At 46.1% G+C, this 24,570-nt stretch overlaps 1 long non-coding RNA gene across 2 annotated transcripts; it reads right to left on the reverse strand.

The window, feature by feature from the left end:
- Window positions 1-10,995: 10,995 nt before the first annotated feature.
- On the reverse strand, window positions 10,996-13,474 carry LOC125534046 (uncharacterized). Of its 2 annotated transcripts, none has more exons than XR_015615229.1 (3): window positions 13,216-13,474; window positions 12,767-13,102; window positions 10,996-12,668 (listed from the first exon to the last, which is right to left on the reverse strand). It is a non-coding gene; the product is annotated as an uncharacterized LOC125534046 (long non-coding RNA). The 2 variants fall into 2 exon arrangements; XR_015615228.1 differs by having other exon boundaries at window positions 10,996-12,677.
- Between the last annotated feature and the right edge of the window lie 11,096 nt (window positions 13,475-24,570).

Consider the following 24,570-nt stretch of genomic DNA (forward strand, 5'->3'; position numbering starts at 1 on the left):
ACCAATGCAAATTGGTTGTAGCTTCCATGTATTCTCCAGTCTCCTCTGAAGGTAACTTCTTTAGAAGAGGAGCAAAGCCACCAATAAGGCCGAAAATTCACCAGCTTTGGCATCACCTTGCAGTAGCACATAAGCTATTTTTGTACTGAGACCTACCAGTCAAGTTCAGCATAGAAAAATTAACAAGGAAATGTTGTTATAAACTGGACCAAGTTTCTCAAAGGTCTTTAGCTGGTAATTCATTGGAGTTGATATCTTCAACTGTATATTGTTCGGCATCTTCTTGGCATTATTACAAACTCTGGATGATACTACAAATGGGAGGTATTCTTTAAATTCACTAAGATTAGAACTTTCTCCATCAAGGAAAGAAAGCAACCCCTAAAAAGTGAAGGAATGTCAGAGCATAACAAAGGTTGTCACTGATTACATCAAATATACCAAAATATTGAAATTTAAATTGTGATGCTAGAAAACGGGCAACATTAGACAACTGAAATCCATATTAATCATAAAAACCAGTTGCATTTATTCTTACATAGTTGGATTATGAAAACCCAACATTACAAAAATGAGATAACACATTAAGATGTACTCTCATTTCAATAACCAACTTAGCACAGTCACATAGTAATATAGTAAGGAGTTCACAGGGACATAGTTCATGCAATCAAGTGGTCATGCCTAGATGGATATGCAGGCATAAATTATTGCACTAACAACGGTCCTGGTTTCCCCAGTGCACATGCATCCCGAATCTTAAAAGGGAAATTCCCAAAAAAATGAATCTACATCATGAAATAGAAATATCTCGTGAAACAATATCTTAATATACTTTGTTTAGATCCAACAGATCAATATTTGATTCTATCAGATTTCGAATTAATTTCCTCGTGAAACAGAAACATTCGTGTACCTTTTGCCAATCTTACTTTGCTAGGAAAGAATAATCGAATCCATTTGGGCTATTGCTAGAACAATATATTTGTTTGTTTGCTTAGACTCAGAACATAAAATTAAAATTTGATTTGCATCCTTTTTTTCATAAGGTGAATGTTTATTCACAGAAGGTTCAAGTGGTTTTAATTCTGAAATTGATCTAGATTTTTTCTCTGTTGGAACCAGGGAACTCCTGCTCCATTTTACTAATCAGGACAATAAGAATAAAAGACAGAGCACCATGCGATGATCGATCATTGAGCAACCATCAGTGTAGAGCAGAGTTGGGTAAGTATTGAGACCCTTAGATAATCAAAGATTCAATACATGAATTTAGTCACACATGAGAAAAATTAATCAACATGAGGAGCTTGTGAGAGCAAGTGAGCAAGAACATACCACTGTGAGCTCTTCTCCATCACTGCTTTTCTAGCATTTCCGGCTTCCACCGCAATAGAGGAGGTGAACATCGTGGACCATAAGATACGTCAGTTTCATATGGTCCTTGTCGGTGTCAGAACCGGCAGATGTCGGGTAGGGGGTCCCGAACTGTGCGTCTAGGCCGGATGGTAACAGGAGGCAGGGGACACGATGTTTTACCCACGTTCCGGCCCTCTTGATGGAGGTAAAACCCTACGTCCTGCTTGATTAATATTGATGATATGGGTGTTACAAGAGTAGATCTACCACGAGATCAGAGAGGCTAAACCCTAGAAGCTAGCCTATGGTATGATTGTATGTTGTGATTGTTGTCCTACGGACTAGAACCCTTCGGTTTATATAGACACCGGAGAGGGTCAGGGTTACCCCAGGTCGGTTACAAAGGAGGAGATATCCATATACGTATTGCCTAGCTTGCCTTCCACACCAAGTAGAGTTCCATCCGGACACAAGACGAAGTCTTCAATCTTGTATCTTCATAGTCTAACAGTTCGGCCAGTGGAGATAGTCCGGCTGTCCGGACACCCCCTAATCCAGGACTCCCTCAGTAGCCCCCGAACCAGGCTTCAATTACGATGAGTCCGGCGCGCAGTATTGTCTTCGGCATTGCAAGGCGGGTTCCTCTCCAAACTCCATGTACCTGTCGAAATAGTGTCCGGTTTCTTATGAATGTTTGTACTCCTAGGCTTCTACGCCCAATATGGCCACTTTACACGTGTCGAGCGAATGTGAAGAGCCAGGGTGCTTTCACATTTACCCCCCTAGCTGTGTGAATGAGCCGCCTATTTAAAAAGACGAGGATTCAGATCCAAATCACACCATCCTCCCTTGGCGAGCCTTCATCGGAGCGCACCCGACAGAGATCCATTCCATCATGGCTGGTCGACGCAGCTCCTCCTCTCGTACCCCTAGCTCCAAGCCTGGAGATTGGGAGAGATGTTCCATCCCGCACAGCAAATTAGTGATGCTTCAGTCCAAGGGATTTCTTCCCCCAGCGTACCTGGTCCCGGTTCGACCGGGCTTGCCACCTATAATGGCGGAGAGCAAGCGGAGAGCCTTCCCAATCCCTCCAAGGGAGAGAGGGTATGCCTTGTCCCTTATTTGGTAAGAGGTCTCGGATTCCCAATTCATCCATTTCTCCGGGGGCTCCTGGAGTTCTACGGCCTCCAGTTGCACAGCCTTACACCTGCCTCCATGCTGCATATCGCGGGATTCGTAGCCCTTTGCGAGTTGTTTTTGGGCTGTGAGGCTCATTTCGCTCTGTGGAAGAAGTTGTTCTGCCTTGTGCCCCGTTCTCAGAAGGGGTCAATATATCAAGTGGGCGGGGCCAAAGTATGGCGTATTGCCGGGACCGGATACCTATCCGGGACCCCAAAGAAGACGTCCGATGACTGGCCTTCAGAATAGTTTTATATAGAAGACCTCCCCCTCCCGGATCCTATTCGGATCGGCCTTCCTGAGTTCGACAACGCCCCTTTAAAGAAGCACCGGAGCTGGCATCCACGGAGCTCCCTGGAGGAAGATGACAGGGACATTCTTTACCTGATGAGCCGGATAAGTTTTTTAGCTCGATCCGGATTGACCATGATCGAGGTCATGGCACATGTATCATGCGGGGGGTGCAGCCGCTTCAGTACAGAGGCCACCCCATGTGGGATTTCAACAGGGAGGATGACGCCACCCGCCACGGCCGCAAAGGGCCGGGATCAGCTACCGATCTAATAAAGATCTTATCCACTTTGTACAAGGGAGAAGAGGAGGAATTCCTTCGTGTCAACCTGCAGGGCGGATTTTCTATGTACAATCCTCCGAGCTGGGTAAGCGGAGGTTTTTTATCGCCCATCCATTTCGTATTCCCGTAGTTAAGTATTTATTCTAGTGATTTCATCGCAGGAGCTGCGCCAGGCAGTAAAGGAGATAAACAGCCCTCCTCCACAACCCGAGGACCCTGGACGGTCCCTTGACCCGGCCTCCCAGGAGGATCCGGACATATCTGTGGAGCTGATCGATGGGGTATTTTACCAATGGAGTAATGACAATGCCTTGGTGGCCATTACGTCTGACTACCCTGGGCTAGTTCCAGCCTCACGGGTGACTGAGACCGAAGTCCCAGCACATAAAAAGGGATCCGTCCTTGCACTTTTTGATTGCCGTATAACAGCCGTGTTTTGCAGGGGAGGTCCTCAGGGAAGAAGGCCGAGCCTGTGGCAACTAGCCAACAAGGGGCCGCGAGGCCAGGCGGGCTGAAAAGACCCGCAGTCCGGATTGAGACGTCGGCACAGCGGTATGGCGCGCCGTCTTTATTGCAAGACATTAGTTACAGAGGCATATTAACGCCCATGCCTTCCTTTCAGGAAAAAGAGCGCTCGCCGGACTACGCCCGCAGAGGCTACCAATCGCGCCTCCACAAGCCAGGCTCCAAGGCCGGACTCAGAGGTGGGAACGAGTACAAGGCGTGCGCCGGGTGCTCCTCCGACAAAGGATACGGATAGACTATCCGCCACCCATTCCGAGGTGGAAAGTGCCATGAACCACAGGCGTCGCCGGATTGTTCTTCGTGACGCTTGTTTCTCCCAAGAGGCATTGGATGCCTTCAACTCGGGAGACGCGCACCTCCGTGCCGCTCAAAATGTTCTAGCCAGAGCCACGGAACAGTATGTAAAAGACATACGGGTGACAAAATTTGATGATTATATATATCAGTAGCCCCTGAGACTTGAAACAGTTAGGATAACTGATTTAAGGATCATTTGTTATGCAGGTTCTTACAAAAAAGAATACTCAACTGTCCCAGGAGCTGGAAGAGTGCAAGGCCCAACTTCAGTCCGCACTGGCCGCGGCAGGGGAGCCCAAAGAGACCCCCTCTGGTAACATATCCTTCGAATTATAAGTATCATATTTAGAATGCGGCGTATATGCCGATCTGACGATAAAATTGCAGATGACGCCGGAGTAACTCCGGATAAGCAGCAGCTCATACGCCAACTGAAGGCCGGGGAGAGCGTGCTGACGAGGGTGAGGCAGGAGAAGAATGATCTCCAAGATGCCAACACCAAGCTGGGCGTGGAACTAAAAGATGTTCGTTCCCAGCTGTCGGACTCTGTTAAGGAGAATCGGCGGCTTCAACGCGGCATATTTAGTAAGTGCTTGAACGAACTTTGAAAAAAGAGTTCAGCGAGGAAGCTGGCTGACAGATTTATGTTTGTAGGTATGCTAACAGGTCGTCCTGCCGAGGAGATGCCTGGTTCAATGGGTGATCTTCTTCCCGAGCTCTCGCAGTTGCACGAACAGGTTCGGCAGGTGATGCAACGCGTCGCCCGGGCCTTGTGGCCTTCCGTCTCCATACCCGAAGGTCTTGGAGAGCTTGCAGAAAAGCTGAAGGGAGCACGGCGGCGCTTCCGATTATGGAAGATGTCGGCTTGCTGTCAGGGTGCCAGGGAAGCCTGGGCAATGGTGAAGACACGGTACATGAAGGCTGACCCGAACCACATGGCCAAAGTCGGACCTGTGGGGCTTGATGGCAAGCAGATCCCTGTGAGTTTAGTGTACGGCCAAGTAGAATTGGCCGCAAAGTTTTCCCAACAGGACTATAGACTAGACAGCCTATTGGATGGCATTAAAGAGGAATTCAACCAGTCAAATTGACTATGTAATTTTAAAGTGACATGTATGATGCCTTCTAGCCGGATTGTAGATCGTTTGTAGTGGCGGACCTTTTCGCTTCAACCTCGGGACCCGACAGTCCGGATGTATCCAAATACCCTCTCGGTTATGTAAGAACCGGGGCATGCGTGGAGACCAGGCGTAGGGGTCATTAGTGATTTATCAGACAAGTGCCCAACTAGTTATGTTATATTACATGGGTAGTAAGAAACATCTTCCAGAGAGAATAGTTCCGTTAAGGGTTCCTTTCCCTGGGTAGGCATGCCCTAAAGTGCATGTCCGGACTGCGACAAGAACCGCAGAAAAAACATCTGGGGGCAGATATGGATAATAAATAAAAGTCATCTTTTGTTCACCGACCGAATATTCTCTTAGGAACACTAGCTTTCGGCTTCACCCAGTCTGAGGTACACGTCCGGCTGACCCGGCGGTAACAATTGCATAGGTGCTCCCCTTATACCCTAGCCGAATTAACGGGAACATAGGGCATAAATACAAGAGCCAGGCAACCCAGCTTGGCCAAAACTTAAGTCATATCGATGCATATAATGGTGAAAAAAGGTACATGCGGAAGTATAACGCATGTGTTGGGCGTGAGGCCCAGGTAAATAATTTAAGCTTATGTGAAAGAAGCCCCCAGGTGTAGAGAGTGCGGCTAGCACATCTGTAATGTACAAGTGAGGCACAAGGTGACCCTTGAAGGCCTAGAGAAATAAAAGAAAGAAAGCGAAACAAGACAGATGATGCATATGCAGAAAATGGACAAAGGGAGGGGACTAACATAAAGTCCCGTGCTAGGTGTAGAATCTTCATAGCCTGGCTGCGTTCCATGGGTTCGGCTCGAGTCGACTAGTCGATGCATCCCGCAGCCGGTACGCTCCGCCGGTTAGAACTTGGTCGATGATGAAGGGACCTTCCCATTTGGGCTCTAGCTTGTTCTTTTTCTTATCCGGCAGTCGTAGAACTAGTTCGCCAACGTTATAAGTTTTGGCCCATACTTCTCTGCTTTGGTATCTGCGAGCCTGTTGCTGGTAAAATGCGGAACGGACTTTGGCCACGTCGCGCTCTTCCTCCAAGGTGTCCAGACTGTCCTGCCGATCGAGCTCGGCTTCTCTTTCTTCGTACATGCGCACTCGAGGTGAGTCATGAATTATGTCACAGGGCAGGACTGCCTCTGCGCCGTACACCATAAAAACGGTGTATATCCGGTACTACGATTCGGCGTGGTCCGCAGCCCCCAGAGTATGGAGTCGAGCTCCTCTACCCAGTGCCTGTCAGACTCCGTTAAGGAGTGCACTAATCTGGGTTTAATGCCGCTCATTATAAGACCATTTGCTCGTTCGACTTGACCGTTGGTTTGTGGGTGATAGACTGAAGCATAATCGAGCTTGATGCCCATTTTGCTGCACCAGAGTTTTACCTCGTCGGCCGTGAAGTTCGTGTCGTTATCAGTGATGATGCTGTGGGGGACGCCATAACGGTGTACAACCCCGGATATGAAATCTATCACCGGTCCAGATTCGGCTGTTTTAACCGGTTTGGCCTCTATCCATTTGGTGAATTTATCCACCATGACTAATAAGTATTTTTTTCTTGTGGGTTCCCCCTTTAAGGGGTCCAACCATGTCAAGCCCCCAGACCGCGAAGGGCCATGTAATGGGGATTGTTCGGAGGGCGGTGGGTGCCATGTGGCTTTGATTTGCAAAGAGCTGGCAACCGGCGCAACGTTGGACCAAGTCTTGTGCGTCTGCCCAGGCCCTTGGCCAATAGAATCCTATACAGAAGGCCTTGCTTGCAAGAGCCCAGGCTGCGGCGTGATGACCGCCGAGTCCGGCATGAATTTCTACCAAAAGGCTCCGCCCTTCCTCTTCGGAGATGCACCATTGAAGGACTCCAGTAGCGCTTTTTTTGTACAATTCTCCCTCGTGGACCCTGTAGGCCTTGGATCGCCGCACTATGCAGCGTGCCTCATTTTGGTCCTCCGAAAGTTCCTGTCTAGTCAGGTAGGCCAGGAATGGTTCTGTCCACGGGGCAATAATAGCCATTATGTCGTGGGATGATTGTGTTATTTCGGTGGCGGAGCCTCCGATTGTGTCAGAGAGTTCGGTATCGGGTATTTTGCCCGGGTCCGGACTGTTGGTACTGGTGTCTCCTTCCCATGCTACGGATGGCTTGAAAAGCCTTTCCAGAAATATGTTGGGAGGGACCGCATCGAGTTTTGCGCCGATGTGGGCGAGGATATCCATCGCCTGATTGTTTTCCCGAGCCACATGGTGAAATGCGAGCCCCTCGAACCGAGCTGACATTTTTAGGATGGCATTGCGATAAGCTGCCATTTTCGGATCCTTGGCATCAAAGTCTCCATTTATTTGGGATATCGCGAGGTTCGAATCCCCGCGCACCTCTAGGCGTTGAATGCCCATGGATACTGCCACCGAAGACCATGTAGAAGGGCCTCATATTCGGCTGCGTTGTTGGAGTCCGTATACATTATCTGTAGTATGTATTGAATGGTGTCTCCTGTTGGGGACGTCAAAATGACGCCAGCCCCCAGACCAGCCAACATTTTGGAGCCGTCGAAGTGCATGATCCATTTTGAATATGTGCCGCACTCTTTAGGGAGTTCGGCTTCCGTCCACTCAGTGACGAAGTCAGCCAAAACTTGCGACTTAATAGCTCGCCGTGGCTTGTAAGTTATGTCAACGGGAGGAGCTCAATGGCCCATTTGGCAATCCCTCCCATCGCGGTTTATAATATCGTTAAGTGGTACTTCCGAGGCTACCATTATCAAACACTCTTGAAAGTAGTGTCGCAGCCTCCGAGATGCCATAAATACCGCGTACGCTATCTTTTGATAATGCGGGTACCGTGATTTGCATGGAGTAAGGACAGTGGACACATAGTAAAACAGCTTTTGAAGGGGGAATTTGTGTCCATCCGCCTCTCGCTCGATGACGAGTACTGCGCTTACTACTTGATGAGTTGCCGCAATGTATAATAGCATTGGTTCGCCAATGTTTGGCGCGGCCAGGACCGGGTTTGTTGCCAATATGGCTTTTATTTCATTGAGTCCGGCCGTGGCGGCGTCCGTCCACTTGAAGTGTTCGGTGCGCCGGAGGAGGCGATAAAGGGGTAATGCCTTTTCTCCCAAGCGGGAGATAAAGCGGCTTAGAGCCGCCACGCATCCAGTCAATTTTTGTATTTGTTTGAGGTCTATTGGGGTAGCCAACTGTGACAACACTCGGATTTTGGCCGGATTAGCTTCAATACCTCTACTGGAGACAATGAATCCCAGGAGCTTTCCGGCTGGTACGCTGAAAACGCATTTTTCCGGATTGAGCTTGATGTCATATGCTCGGAGGTTGTCGAATGTGAGCCTCAAGTCATCTACTAGAGTTTCGACATGCTTGGTTTTAACGACCACGTCATCTACGTATGCCTCCACTGTTTTGCCGATCTGGTTTGCCAGACATGTCTGAATCATGCGCTGATATGTTGTGCCAGCGTTTTTGAGCCCGAAGGGCATTGTGTTGAAGCAGAATGGGCTGTATGGTGTGATGAATGCCGTTGCGGCTTGATCTGGCTCCGCCATTTTAATTTGATGGTAGCCGGAGTATGCGTCGAGGAAACACAATGAATCGTGTCCTGTGGTAGTGTCGATGATTTGATCGATGCGGGGGAGGGCGAAGGGATCCTTTGGGCAGGCCTTGTTAAGGTCCTTAAAATCGATGCATAAGTGCCAGGATTTGTCCTTCTTTGGTACCATCACCAGGTTTGCTAGCCAGTCCGGATGTTTTATGTCTCTGATGAATCCGGCCTCCAATAGCTTGGCTAGTTCCTCTCCCATGGCTTGTCTCTTAGGCTCGGAGAAACATCGAAGAGCCTGCTTGACTGGCTTAAATCCTTTTAGGATATTTAGGCTGTGCTCGGCCAGCCTGCGTGGGATTCCTGGCATGGCTGAAGGGTGCCAGGCAAAAATGTCCCATTTCTCGCGTAGGAACTATCGCAGTGCGGCGTTGACATCAGGGGTTTAATTGTGCCCCGATGGAAGCTGTTTTTGTAGGGTCCGTTGGATGGATTTGGAATTTGACTATTTCTTCCGCCGGTTTAAAGGAGGTGGACTTGGATCTTTTATCGAGTATCACATCATCCCTGTTCACCGTAGAGCGTAGCGCAGTTAGTTCCTCGGCCGCTAGGGCTTCGGATAGTGCCTCAAGGGCTAGTGCGGCTGTCTTATTTTCGGCACGGAGTGCTATGTCCACATCACTAGCGAGAGTGATGATTCTGTTGGGCCCGGGCATTTTGAGCTTCATGTACCCTTAATGGGGTATGGCTTGGAACATTGTAAACGCCTCCCCCCCTAGTAGAGCATGGTATCCGCTACTAAACGGGGCCACTTGGAATGTAATTTCTTCAGACCTGTAATTATCCGGCATTCCGAATACCACATCTAGTGTGATTTTCCCAGCACAGCGTGCTTCCCGACTGGGGATGATTCCTCTAAAGGTTGTGCTACTTTGCTCAATGCGGCTCCAGTCTATTTCCATCTTTTGAAGAGTTTCCTGATAGATGAGGTTTAATCCGCTGCCGCCATCCATGAGTACCTTGGTGAGTCGAAAGCCATCCACGATTGGACTGAGGACCAGTGCGGCTGGTGCTCGGGCTGTTAGGAATTTGGGTTCGTCACTGGCATTGAAGGTAATAGCCGTGTCACTCCAAGGATTTATTTCTGCTATGTGGCAGATTTCGGCCATGCTGCGGAGTATTTGCTTGCGTCTATTATTTGACGCGAAGGTCTCAAAGACCGTTAACACCGTATTGTTGTCCACGGGATGGTGCTCTATGATTTTTGGGACTTTGGTTTTCCAGGTGCTTTCCATCGCACAGTACTTTCGTACTATGGACACCAAGTCGGCAAAGCGTGTGACTTCGCGACGACTTATGGCGTTGAGGATTCCCTTGTCCGTGCAATTATTGCAGAAGAATGAAATTGCATCTTCCTCGCGGCAGTCCTTTATCCTGTTCATGACTAGGAGGAATCTGGCCTAGTAATGGTGTACTGTTTCTTCGGGCTCTTGCCTAATTTGGGATAGATCGCATATGTTAGGGTGGGTGGGTGGAATTGAATCCGAATCCTCACCCCATATGAGACTCAGGGGCCAAGGAGTTTCCGAACTCGAAAGTTTGGATTCTTGGATGTTTTCCGATAAATCTAGCCCGCTGCCTGATTCTAGATTCAGGCCTTGAGTGACGTCCTCCCCTCCGCGGGTATCCGGCTTGGAGGGATCGGGAATCCGGACATAGCTAGTCCTTAAGATAGATGAAGGGTTGCCGCATTGTTCCTCCACCACTGCAACGTGATGGGTGACCTGGGGAGAGTTGATCTCTCTCAGATCGGATTTAGGCCCAATCTGATCGTAGTCTGTAGCGACTCCCTGGGCGGCGATGCGATCCAAGAGCTCGTTCAAGGAAGAGGGCTCCATTGGATCTAACTGCTCGGCGAGTTCCGAGTTGACGTGAAGATTGCTTTTGATGACCCAGGAAGTCATCGTCGGCGCAGCGGCCGAACAGGCGGTCATAAGAAAACCACCTAGCCGGAGAGTTTAGTCGATAGCCAAAGCTCCCTCGGCGATAGTGCCGTCTTTAAAGACGGGATGAGACATCCTTCCTGATGACGACGACACAGCGGAACTCTCAATGAAAGCACCAATGTCAGTGTCAGAACCGGCGGATCTCGGGTAGGGGGTCCCGAACTGTGCGTCTAGGACGGATGGTAACAGGAGGCAAGGGACACGATGTTTTACCCAGGTTCGGGCCCTCTTGATGGAGGTAAAACCCTACGTCCTACTTGATTAATATTGATGATATGGGTGTTACAAGAGTAGATCTACCACGAGATCAGAGAGGCTAAACCCTAGAAGCTCGCCTATGGTATGATTGTATGTTGTGATTGTTGTCCTACGGACTAAAACCCTTCGGTTTATAGAGACACCGGAGAGGGTTAGGGTTACACCAGGTCGGTTACAAAGGAGAAGATATCCATATACGTATTGCCTAGCTTGCCTTCCACGCCAAGTAGAGTTCCATCCGGACACGAGACGAAGTCTATAATCTTGTATCTTCATAGTCTAACAGTCCGGCCAGTGGAGATAGTCCGGCTGTCCGGAGACCCCCTAATCCAGGACTCCCTCAGTCCTAAACCATTAATCCTCTGCTGCATAATGTGTTTCTTCTTGTGACCCTTTTGTGATAATAAATAACTAGAAGCTGTGCCTTCATCCTCCTCATAGCCATTGTCCTGAGCTCTCTTCGAAACAAAATATAGAAGGCTAAAACATTAGTACGAGCATGAGATACATGTAAATACGATAGGAAGAAATTGAGGTAGTATTGATAAATAATACATACAACAGATATCTCATAATCTTAACTGAGTGTAGTGTTACCAATTTTCTGCAGTTATTAACTCTATTAAATATATTTCCATAAATAAAGTGTTGAATAAAAAATTAAACTCTGGCGCTGGGTGATGTCTAAAAAATAAATACGGCTACAAAACTCCTCTTAGCATTCGGGCAGTATAGAACTTCAAAACGTGAACTGAATATAACCAGACAATGAGACAGAAATTCGCAGAGTTTTCTCATATAGTTATGGAAGCTATTGAAGACCTCCACGACCAGTAATTTCGACCATGCAAGCAAAGCCTTAAATGCCTTTTTTGCTAATTGCTTAATTATATGTGTCTGTCCATTGTGTGGATCAATACAGTACTCCAGTAAAAGGTAAAACAAGACAGAATATACAAATTATGTTCTTTATGTTGCTTATACTAATATTATTTTTAGAGATCAATGCCAACTTCAGTTCCATGGGATGACTCTCAATGCCAAGTTCAGTACTCTCATGGAATTGAAGTCAGAGTATACAATATTGTCCAAGGGATGTCCAAAATGCTAGTTTCAGTTCCATGACATATAACACAAATGATACAAGTCCAACAGGGCTTGAGAGAAAATACAGTAATCAAACATAGAAATGCACAACCTAGAAATATGTAGAAGCATTCATCAAATAAGTAGTATGAAAGTTTGCACTACATCATGATATCACCAAAATCCTATGAAGCAGTACCAGAGTTAATCCTATGAAGTACCCAAGTTCTTCTTATGGACTTCTAGTGAAGCACTTTATTATAAAATCCCAATACAACAACTCTTTATAATAAAATTCTTTTGCCAGATAAGCAAGCTCCCCTTTATGCTAACTACAGGGTATCAATAAATCAGTACAATCACACTGGTGGAAATAAAGAATAGAGGACTTGACTCATATCCAATGCAAAAGAAGAATGTTTGGATCACACCCAGGCCGTATTTGGCCTTCCAAATCAGCCCATCCCACATCTGATAGAAGGGAATCAAGCGACAGTGAGCACATGAAAAAAAAGTTATTAAGATCTCAAACATAACCTCCTGTGAGCGCCACGACGGATGAGAAGAGGGTGAGTCCGCTGGTCACCGAAATAGCAGCAGCGCAACCACTGCGGGCGGCGGCGATTGGTAATAGACCATGAGGAACGGCGCCGCTGCCCGTGGCGTCTGCAGCTTTCGCCGCGTCTAGCTCTGCACATACTGACACAATGCATCAGAAGAGATAAATGAAACCATAAGATCTAAAATACTATCAATAGAGCGCCAATATGTATAAACATCCAAATCACCTTGTAAACGTCCTCTTTACTAAGTACAATATTTGGGTTTTGAATTGCTTCATCGTCACTGCTGGCATCACTATCATCCTCTTGCTCAACATTCTCATACCCAATGAGCAATGAAATAGCACCTATCATAAGCCTACATGTAGAATACACTTGTTTAGATGGGAAGCAACCAACAGTAGACACCTACATTTCCTTACAAAAATCCACCTCGAAGAAGGATGGAAACAAACATCGCATATAGCATTTGATGTGCGGTAATCAAACCAGACCCTTCGACGGTGAAGATCACATAGGATAGTAAAAGCCCTCTTAGTTTGCTCTTGACTCTTCCTCGCCCTGAGAAACAGGACATAATCAGATAAGGTGGGAAACGGTCTCAAGTGTATGCTTACCAGCTACAATGTTAAGCGCAATAATTCTTATCAAACCAAGTGTAAGATGTTGCAAACCTGCACTAATTTAAAAAGGATGCCTTGCAGTTTGCGATTCTTGGCTTCATTCTTGTGCTTCTGAATCATCCTTCTGATGTTGTAGATTGCTAGTCCCCCTTTTGGATTAAAAAAAGACTTGTAATGTGGTAATCATACAGAGATATTAACATGGGGGTGGGGAATCAGAACCATAAAGAAACACTCTAAAATTGTGCTCCTCTTGGATAGACACATTTGATGTACCTAAGGATCCAAATCGAATATAGTCATGATGGTATGACCTGGTCTACAAAAGAACCAAAGACTTGATATTAGTTATCATCAGCAGGCACCATTAATTAGCTTACACATATAAATGAGCATATGTAAAAATCATTTACTTCATCAATCCTAGATACAAAATAGATATAAAGATTTGTTTACCTTCTGAATCTATCAGGACCTGACCATCCTATGGACTACAGATCCTGATCCAAACTATAATTTTCTTCCTGGAGGAGGCTGCCCACCAATTGTTTTGATGTTACTTTGTAGCTAAATTTAATGCAGCTTCAATCAACTCCTGAAGTTGGCCTCGTTCCTAGATTGCAGAACTGTTATGATAAAACAAAGTGTCAATCATCTCTTATAAAATGTAGAGAGACGTACAGAAACCAGCGACAAGGGGAAGTAAGAAGTTGCCACAGAAGTAGACTAAAAAAGTGCTTCTACTGGATTTCACCGATGCCTAAGAGTATGGCAAGGCCGCATCGTGCCGCCGCCTCCCGTGCGGCAGATCCAACCACCGATGCCTTCTCCGCCAGCTCTGTGAAACTGCCAGCGCTCGCATGGCTTGGAGATGGAGACGAGGAAGACCCGCTGCGAGCTGCTCCTGTCGGATGTGATGGTGGCTGCGGTAGCCATGCCGGCGATGGGTTCCAGATGGAGACGAAGTCGTTGCTGAGCCCGCCAGCAAGGAGGGGGTCATGCTCATGACGGCGGTACCCGCCTTCTACCTTGGGGCGGCCGTGGGGATAGGCTGGAAGAGAAGGTATGGTGGAGGTGGGTTTTGGCGGCACCGGCGGAACCCTAGCCGCCGGTCGGGTGGAGATAAGGAGATGCAAGAGAGAGGAAGCTGCGTGGGATTGAACTGCTTTTGTCTCTCTTGTCCTCACCCGACGCGTTTTCTCTCCCTCTCTCGCACATCCAATTGGCTAGCACGAAGCTCTCTCGCCATTGGTTGTCATGCACAGTACGGGGGTGATGACGTGGACATGCCGAGGGATCGCTCGATCTCTCTTTTTCTCCTAGCGATCCAACGTGGCATAGCCCAGATAGCCCCTTTGATGCACACCTTATTGTTTTTGATGGTCATCTCCATGAAGCCCTCGTATCACCTACGTAGGGAGTAGTAGCTAGTTAAACCAAGTTGATAAAATTTACTCATTTTAATCATTGCCAAATTACTTTTAGTAGGATCCCACGATTGTACTTTTAAACTATTGTTTTCCATAAAAAAGTACATCCCTACATAACCTCAACATCAGTCTAGTCAGACAGCCTCCACTATTAAAATTCTAGGTAATATGGAAATGTTTGTAGGTACATCTAATATATTGATGTGGCTCCGCCTTTGGCTATTCATAGTGGGGAGTATCATATACTAGTATCATGCACATGATACTAGTGTATGATACCATCTTCATAGTGCATAGTATCATAAATGATCATATTTATTGCCATGCATGACACGAAGTAGCATAACATTTAACATGATACGACATCTACCTATGTTACTCTAGCCCCCTCTTTCTTCTTTAATTCTCTGTTACATCAGGATGTTTGCTACTCCCTGCGTCCGAAAATACTTGTCATCAAAATGAATAAAAGGGGATGTATCTGGATGTATTTTAGTTCTAGATACATCTCTTTTTGTTCATTTTGATGACAAGTATTTTCGGACGGAGGGAGTATTTCCAAGTGCATGATACTAGAAGATACCACCAGTATGGCTAGCCTTAAAGAAATAACAACAGAACGCGAGAGGTAGCGCATGGTCCCACTCAGTTTCCCAGGGTTTAGCGTATTAAATGGGTCTACTCAGTCAGCATTGTTTTTTCACACATGTGTTTATATAATTTCTTCTAAGATAATAAAACTTGCACTTATGTACCTATTCTTGAAGGTATATTTATAATTGTCCTCCTGATGTATTTTGTTATGATTATGATAACCAATTAAGCTGATTTCGATTCACTATCTACTAACCATGGAACCATGGGAAAGGTGCAAGTAATCAAACAGTGGCCAAGACCCACCCTGAAGGAAATATGACCTAGATGCAATAATAAAATTGTTATTTATATTTTCTTATATCATGATAAATATTTATTATTCATGCTAGAATTGTATTAACTGGAAACTTGATACATATGTGGATACATAGACAAAATACAGTGTCCCTAGTAAGCCTCTACTAGACGAGCTCGTTAATCAAAGATGGTTACGTTTTCTAACCATAGGCATGTATTCTCATTTGATGAACGAAATCACATCATTAGAAGAATGATGTGATGCAAGGTATAAATTCATTTATATAGATAGTATTAGTAGTACCGTGAAGGGTTTGGAGCAAGCGCTCTAGGAGGTTTCATTTTATCGGGATGCTCCATCTGTTGGGGCTGGAAAACAACAATGCGCTGCACAAATTCACCGAAACGGCAATTATGCATACTACACAGCCCCCTCCACTTGTGATGAACTTTGAGCACAGCTTCAACCAACAAGTAAGCAGCGGAATAACACAAACAACATACACATGTGACACAGGATTTAACGTGGAAAAACCTCCTCAACTTGAGGGGTAAAAAACCACGGCTGTGGACCGACCGGTCCATGAAACTTCACTATGAGAATGATGAGTACAAAGTCTTCTCTAGAACCTCTAGAGAGATTTACAACACACTCTCCATGTTGCCAACCGGCAACAGCAACAACAACCACAAGAAGCAAGATTTCAGCAAAGCAGAGTTTACACAGCTTCTGTAGCCTTCAGTGTTTTGCAAACTTCTCTCAAACCGCTGAACCAAACATCATAAAATTTTGCAGACAAGTAGACACATGAGTTCTTGACATCCCCTCCAAATTTCAGCTCAATCGGACATCATTTTCCTACCCAAACTGTTCGTCTCCCAAAACTACTCTGTTCTGAAACTGCAGCAGTCAGAGCTGGCAAAATCACTCTCAAATCTGATGCTCCACTGACCCAATCCTCAAACCAGCTAACCAGATCGAAATACTCAAAGTAAGGAACGAGCTCACCAAGTTTGGGGTCGATCCAAGAATGTATGAGCCTCCAATCACCAACTTGAACACTGTCTAGTCAGATGCAGCAAATCTGGACAGAGCATCTGCTTCTTCTTCTTTCTCTCTCTCTCAGGTTGTGTTTTCTCTTGTGTGCTCTCACTCTCACTCTCACACGAATGGCAGCCACCACCACCAGGGGTGGAGTGGCTAGGGTTTTCTCCTTGCTTCACTTGGAAGCACTCTCAACCATTGGATGCAGCGAGGATCAACGGCTGACATGCGTTGGACTTATGGACTGATGTTGGGCTGCCAACACACCTCCATGTGGAGGGACTTAGCCCAACAAACTCCCCCTCCCGACATCATGGAGAGTCTCACTGCCTTTCGGCATCCATGCCAGCGAGCCGGCGGCATACTTCAAGTTTCTTCCTTGTCACCACTTTAGTCAACATATCAGCCCCATTGTCATCGGTGTGAACCTTCTCAAGTTGCATTTTCTTGGAATACAACACATCTCGAATCCAATGATAATGGACCTCTATATGCTTAGACCTTAAATGAAAGCTTGCATTCTTACTTAAGTGGATAGCACTTTGGTTGTCACAAAACAACACATATTTTTCTTGCTTAAAACCAAGCTCATAAGCCAACTGTTTCAGCCACAATAGCTCTTTGCTCGCCTCTGTTACTGCAATAAATTCAGCTTCAGTTGTATTCAGTGCCACACACTTTTGCAGCCTGCTTTGCCATGACACTGCTCCCCCTACATAGGTAACCAAGTAACCTGAAGTAGACTTCCTTCTGTCAACATCTCTAGCCATGTCAGAATCTGAAAAGGCAACCAGCTTGGCTTCACCATCATCAAAGCAAAGTTTCAGATTTGTGTTGCCCCGGAGATATCTCAAAATCCACTTCACGTCTTCCCAATAGGTCTTCCTGGATTGGACATAAATCTGCTCACAGTACTAACCGCATGAGCAATGTCAGGCCTTGTACATACCATAGCATACATCAAACTCCCAACTGCTGAAGCATAAGGAACATGATGCATTTCCTTTTTCTTCTCATCAGTGGTAGGACATTGCTTTCTGCTCAACTTGAAATGGGCTGGTAGTGGACAACTCACAACTTTAGCATTTTCCATCCTGAACTTCTGAAGTACCTTCTCAATATACTTCTCTTGAGACAAGTACAACTTGTTGCAATTTCTGTCTCGCTCAATTCTCATCCCGAGAATGTTCTTTGCTGGACCTAAGTCTTTCATCGCAAAACATTTGCTCAACTCCTTCTTCAACTTAGCAATCCTAGAGACATTCTTTCCAACAATCAGGATATCATCAACATAGAGCAATAATATGATGAAATCATCACCTGAGAACCTCTGAATAAACACACAATGGTCTGAGCTACACTTCTTGTAGCCTTGCTCCCCCATGACAGTTTCAAACTTCATGTACCATTGTCTTGGTGCTTGTTTCAGGCCATAGAGACTTTTCTTCAGCTTGCACACATAGTGTTCTTTGCCTTTCACAAGAAACCCCTTAGGTTGCTCCATGTATATTTCTTCCTCCAACTCACCATGAAGGAATGCAGTCTTCACATCCATTTTCTCAACCTCCAAGTTGAGACTTGCTGACATGCCAAGGATTACTCTTATGGATGTCATCTTCACCACCGGAGAAAAGATCTCATCATAGTCAATGCCTTTTCTCTGGCCGAATCCTTTTACAACTAGCCTGGCCTTGTACCTTGGATGTGATGTGTGCTCTTCTTGTTTGATTCTGTAGACCCACTTGTTCTTCAAAATTTTCTTGCCCTTGGGCAACTTCACCAACTCATAAGTATGATTCCTATGCAAGGAATCCATCTCTTCTTGCATAGCATTTTTTCACTCCTTCTTGTGCTCATCTTCCATTGCATTTGCAAAGCATTCAGCTTCTGAACCGTCAGATAATAACACCACGTATTGATCTGAGGGATACCTGCTGGAAGGAATTCGACCCCTATTGGATCTTCTGAGTGGAACAGCCGGTGGACTTTCTGGTGCTGGTGCTTCCTGCTGATCCGGATCATCAACTTCAGCATCATACTCTTGCTGCTGCTGCTAGGGAGCATCTTCTTCACCTACACCACCATGTACATCATCTTGTACATCTTCTGCATCTGCTTCAATTTGCACGGGAGCTGGAGCTGCAGGAATTGGGTCAGAATCAATCATGTCTTGTTGCTGCTGAGGAGGAACCTCCCCCTTTGTCTTCACAATATCCTCAATTGTTTGGTCTTCAACAAACACAACATCACGACTTCTCACAACTTTCCTTTCTATAGGGTCAAACAGCTTGTAGCCGAACTCATCACCACCATAGCCAAGAAAGATACACTGCCGTGTCTTCGAATCAAGTTTTGACCTTTCATCTTGAGGGATATGAACAAAGGCCTTGCACCCAAAAACCTTCAGGTGGTCATATGAGACGTCCTTGTCACACCAGACCCTGTTAGGAACATCTCCCTGCAAAGGATAACTTGGTGAGAGATTAATAAGATAAAATGCAGTCATCAAAGCCTCACCCCAAAAGTGTTTACGTAGCTTTGCACTTGACAACAAGCATCTAACTCTCTCCACAATTATCCTATTCATCCTCTCAGCAAGACCATTCAGCTGTGGTGTCTTCGAGAGAGTAAATTGATGCCTAATACCTTGCTGCTTGCAATATGCATCAAATGGCCCAATATACTCTCCTCCATTATCAGTGCGAATGCACTTGATCTTGTTCTCAGTTTCTCTCTCAACCGAGGCTTGGAATTGCTTGAATACACCTAGTACTTGGTCTTTGGTCCTCAATGTGAAGGCCCAAACTTTCCTGGAAAAGTCATCAATAAAATTCACAAAGTACTTAGCACCACCAAGAGATCTTACCGACATTTTGCAGACATCAGAATGTATCAAGTCCAGCTTCTCGGGCTTCTTGTGAGGAGGTAGAGTCTTGAAGGCAACTTGGTGTTGCTTCCCTGCTAGACAATCTGAACATTTCTTGATGTGAACTCCTTTCACACCCTTCAACAATTTTTTCTTCACTAGCACTGTCATCCCCTTCTCACTCATGTGCCCAAGTCTCTTGTGCCATAGAGCACAATGATCATCCTTCTCTAGTGCATTGACAGAAGCACTAAAGAGCTTAGCATGAACATGATACAACACTGAGACCATTTTACCTCTTGCAACAATCATGTTGCCTTTGGTGAGCTTGTACTACCATTTTCCAAAACTGCTCAAGTAATCATCTCCATCAAGCAAACCAACTAAGATAATATTGAGACGAAGTGCCTCGACATGCCTCACAGATTTGAGGACTAACCTTGTACCATTTGCGGTCTCCAAATGCACATCTCCTTTTCCAATGATGGCTGCTCTATCATTGTTTCCCATCTTCACAACACCAAAATCACCTGATATATAGTTAGTGAAGAGCTCTCTGCGAGATGTAGCATGAATGGTAGCACCGCTGTCCGATATCCAAATCATCTCGTCACCATCCACAAGGTTGACGGTTTCATCAGAAACAACAGTGATCTTCTCCTCAATAGTGGAACCAAATCTGCCCTCATTTTCTTCATGCATAACAAGCATGATGTCCTCTTCTACTGCAGTAGCTCGGTTGCCCTCTATGTCACTATCACTGTCAACTTGCTTCTGATCTTGCTTCTTCTTTTTCTTTTTGTCTTTCTTCCACTTTTCCCATTGCCACTTAATGTGGCCCTTCTGATGGCAGTGATGGCACTCATAATCAGCATACTTACTTTTTGATTTGCTCCTACCTCTTTCTGCCCCTTTACCTGGACCTCTGCTCTTACTTCTCCCCCTGGACTGAGTGACCAGCACCTCTGAATGTGAGGAAGAACTAGCTTCAGCCACCTTTTTGAACTCTTCATTTAGTACCCTGGTTTTCACAAGATTCCAAGTGACAACTCCATTAGGTGCTGAATTGCAAACCGTGACCTTAAAGGTCTCCCAGCTGTCCGGTAATGAGCCTAATAGCAGCAAAGCTCTCACTTCATCTTCAAATGTTATTCCCATTGAAGAAAGCTGATTTATAATGCCTTGGAATGTATTCACATGATCTGCAATTAGAGTGCCCTCTTTGTACCTCAAGCACATCAATTGTTTGATCAAGAACATCTTGTTTGTACCTTCTTTTCGGGCAAACTCTTCCAATTTCTGCCATAAGGTGCGTGCATGTGTCTCATCAATGATATGGTTCAAAACATTGTCATCGACCTATTGCCGAATGAACCCACAAGCTTGGCGATGAAGTACCTTCCACTGACCTTCCTCAATGCCCTACGGCATCTCAGTGGATAACACTGGCTTCCAGTATTCTTTGACATACAACAAGTCCTCCATCTTGCCCTTCCATGCTTTATAATTTGTACCATTCAAAGATATCATCCTGCTGGTATTCACTTCCATCTTTCACCACAAGAAACTCAGCAATTTGCACAAGCAAACCAAGGCTCTGATACCACTTTGTTGGGGCTGGAAAGCAACAATGCGCTGCACAAATTCACCGACACGGCAAATATGCACACTACACAGCCCCCTCCACTTGTGATGAACTTTGAGGACAGCTTCAACCAGCAAGCAAGCAGCGGAATAACACAAACAACATGCACATGTGACATAGGATTTAACATGGAAAAACCTCCTCAACTTGAGGGGTAAAAAACCACGGATGTGGACCGATCGGTCCACGCAACTTCACTATGAGAATTATGAGTACAAAGTATTCTCTAGAACCTCTAGAGAGATTTACAACACACTCTCCACGTTGCCAACCAGCAACAGCAACAACAACCACAAGAAGCAAGATTTCAGCAAAGCAGAGTTTACACAGCTTCTGTACCCTTCAGTGTTTTATAAATTGCTCTTAAACCGCTGAACCAAACAGCACCAAATTTGGCAGACAAGTAGACACATGAATTCTTGACATCTCCTACAAATTTCAGCTCAATCGGACATCATTTGCCTACCCAAACTGTTCGTCTCCCAAAACTACTCTGTTCTGAAACTGCAGCAGTCAGATCTGGCAAAACCACTCTTAAATCGGATGCTCCACTGACCCAATCCTCAAAACAGCTAACCAGATCGAAATACTCAAAGTAAGGAACGAGCTCACCAAGTTTGGGGTCGATCCAAGCACGTTTGAGCCTCCAATCACCAGCTTGAACACTGTCTAGTCAGATGCAGCAAATCTGGATAGAACCTCTGCTTCTTCTTCTTCTTCCTCTCTCTCAGGTTGTGTTTTCTCTTGTGTGCTCTCACTCTCACTCTCACACGAATAGCAGCCACCACCAGCAGGGGTGGAGTGGCTAGGGATTTCTCCTTGCTTCACTTCACTTGGAAGCACTCTCAACCGTTGGATGCAGCGAGGATCAACGGCTGACATGTGTTGGACTTATGGGCTGATGTTGGGCTGCCAACACACCTCCATGTGGAGGGACTTAGCCCAACACCATCTTCAAATGTTTTTTCATAGATGATGTGCCATTGGTCTTTGTATCGCACTTGAACTCATTGCCACAGTGTCTACATGCTGCTTTGACGGGCTTTCCGTTAACCTTTTGTGTGATCGTAAAGTTTCCCAAGACCACGGACCGTAATTTGCCAACACTGCTCTACGGTGTACCAGCATCGCCCCTTGATATCTCATCGACTCGTTCAGCTACACGACACCTTCGTGCTCGCCCCTTGTAACTGTACCTGAAGAAAACATGGACTAGAAAAGGATGGCCATCCTTGATCAGATAATACCAAACCTTTTTTTCCAGGCAAGATAAAATCAAACTATTAATTAGTACACATAAATTGGATATACACTAGTGGGATTGTGCTTACCTCCTTCGACTTGCTGTTGGAGCCGGTAGTAGTCTAGTTCGTCCACCACGTCGTCGGCGTCGTAGAGAAGTTCCTTGAGACGAGCGAGAGCCCTGTTCCCAGCTTCCCTCCCCTACACAGCATCCACCACCATATCGACTCTCTCCACCTCACATCGGAGCCTCTCGACGTCATCGGCAAGCCCGACTTGTCGAATCCAGGCTTCCATCTTGTCCAGCAGGAGAGTCGCAAGGATGGTGTCGGTGTCAAAACCGGCGGATCTCGGGTAGGGGGTCCCGAACTGTGCGTCTAGGCCGGATGGTAACAGGAGGCAGGGGACACAATGTTTTACCCAGGTTCAGGCCCTCTTGATGGAGGTAAAACCCGACGTCCTGCTTGATTGATATTGATGATATGGGTAGTACAAGAGTAGATCTACCATGAGATCAAGGAGGCTAAACCCTAGAAGCTAGCCTATGGTATGATTGTTGTTCGTCCTACGGACTAAAACCCTCCGGTTTATATAGACACCGGAGAGGGCTAGGGTTACACAGAGTCGGTTACAATGGTAGGAGATCTACATATCCATATCGCCAAGCTTGCCTTCCACGCCAAGGAAAGTCCCTTCCGGACACGAGACGAAGTCTTCAATCTTATATCTTCATAGTCCAGGAGTCCAGCCGAAGGTATAGTCCAGCTATCCGGACACCCCCTAATCCAGGACTCCGTCAGATGGTCTGCACCAGCCATGCAATCGCGGCCTCCAGGAAAGAGTCTCCCGCAAGCTCCATCATCAGATCCGGCAGGAGCAGGTCTCGAGATCTAAGTCAACGAAGGAAGGAAGGGGAGTTCAGTGTGTGGAAAGGGGAGCAGCGGAGCGGAGAGGAACACCACAAAATAATATTTCCTCAAAACAGAGCATCCCCAAACTTAATTCCTGCTCGTCTCGAGTAGGTAAATGATAAAAATGAAATTTTTGATGTAGAATGCTACCTAATATATTCATCAGTGTAATCTTCTCTATTGTGGCAAGAATATCCAGATCCATAAGATTCAAAACAAAAGTTTAATATTGACATAAAAATAATAATACTTCAAGCATACTAACAAAGCAATCATGTCTTCTCAAAATAACATGGTTAAAGAAAGCTATCCCTACAAAATCATATAGTCTGACTATGCTCTATCTTCATCACACAAAGTATTTAATCATGCACAACCCCGATGACAAACCAAACAATTGTTTCATACTTTTGATTTTCACAAACTTTTTTAATCTTCACGCAATACATGAACGTGAGCCATGGATATAGCACTAAAGGTGGAATCGAATGGTGGTTGTGGAGAAGACAAAAAGGAGAAGATAGTATCAAATCAACTAGGCGTATTAACGGGCTATGGAGATGCCCATCAATAGGTATCAATGCCCCGCCCCACCTACCTCGGACGGGCCCCACTCCCCACCATCTCCTGGCCGGCCACCCACACCCGCAACGCCGCACACACCCTGCACTGCCACGTGCTCGCCTGCCTCTGGTTCGCCCCGCACCCGTTGCTGCACAGAGGAACTCTCAATGATGAGGCATCCTTCCTGATGGCGACGGCACAGAGGAACTCTCAATGAAAGCACCAATGTCGGTGTCAAAACCGGCGGATCTCGGGTAGGGGGTCCCGAACTGTGCGTCTAGGCTGGATGGTAACAGGAGGCAGGGGACACAATGTTTTACCCAGGTTCGGGCCCTCTTGATGGAGGTAAAACCCGACGTCCTACTTGATTGATATTGATGATATGGGTAGTACAAGAGTAGATCTACCACGAGATCAAGGAGGCTAAACCCTAGAAGCTAGCCTATGGTATGATTGTTGTTCGTCCTACGAACTAAAACCCTCCGGTTTATATAGACACCGGAGAGGGCTAGGGTTACACAGAGTCGGTTACAATGGTAGGAGATCTACATATCCGTATCGCCAAGCTTGCCTTCCACGCCAAGGAAAGTCCCTTCCGGACACGAGACGAAGTCTTCAATCTTGTATCTTCATAGTCCAGGAGTCCAGCCGAAGGTATAGTCCGGCTATCCGGACACCCCCTAATCCAGGACTCCCTCAGTAGCCCCCGAACCAGGCTTCAATGACGACGAGTCCGGCGCGAAAATTGTCTTCGGCATTGCAAGGCGGGTTCTCCTCCAAATTCCGTGTACCTGTTGAATAGTGTTCGG

The sequence above is a fragment of the Triticum urartu genome, chromosome 2A (genome assembly GCF_056163025.1).
Source record: "Triticum urartu cultivar PI428250 chromosome 2A, HENAU_Tu73, whole genome shotgun sequence".
Classification (NCBI taxonomy): domain Eukaryota; kingdom Viridiplantae; phylum Streptophyta; class Magnoliopsida; order Poales; family Poaceae; genus Triticum; species Triticum urartu.